The 540-nt window shown below is 39.4% G+C and overlaps 1 protein-coding gene across 1 annotated transcript in view; it reads right to left on the bottom strand.

Annotated features, from left to right (window-relative positions):
• LOC119593849 overlaps positions 1–540 on the bottom strand; it is a gene marked incomplete in the record, with an annotated part of 160,221 nt that overhangs the window by 135,163 nt on the left and 24,518 nt on the right.

Genomic DNA, 540 nt, shown 5'->3' with positions numbered 1-540 from the left:
CTCAAAGCGAAGATATATACTAAGAAAATACATGAATAAACTATAAATAAATCCTTCAGCTTCCCTTTAACTATCACCCATCCTTAAAAATAAATGAAAAAATAAATAAATGATAAACCAAAACTAATAAACCAAATAAATAATAAACTAAATAAATGATAAACTAAATAAAACTAAACTAGGATAAAACCTCTCGTCCCCTATGACCGACCTACGTGCTCACGCTGCTGGCTTGCGAAACGGTATCCAGTGGTGATGCCTGTTTAAAGGCGTCCCACCATAAGCAATAACTCCCTGAGGATTGAAGAGCGTCTCGAAACACCCTAATGTATGTAAATGCCATTTTTGCTCGTCACTATCACAGTGCACTCTACCACTATGCACTTCCAGGCCCGTTGTGTAAGGTTGGTCAGAGGAGGATAGTGATTCGCTGTTAACAAGGCGTTCCTATCCCTCTGTCTTCTTACCTCCCTCTCTATCTCCGGCTTCGAAGTTTGGTTAATGTTTGAAGGCTGTTCCAGGGTAGTGGTTCTTAACCAA

The sequence above is a fragment of the Penaeus monodon genome, chromosome 32 (genome assembly GCF_015228065.2).
Source record: "Penaeus monodon isolate SGIC_2016 chromosome 32, NSTDA_Pmon_1, whole genome shotgun sequence".
NCBI lineage: Eukaryota > Metazoa > Arthropoda > Malacostraca > Decapoda > Penaeidae > Penaeus > Penaeus monodon.
This window is presented reverse-complemented; position numbering and strand designations above follow the sequence as displayed.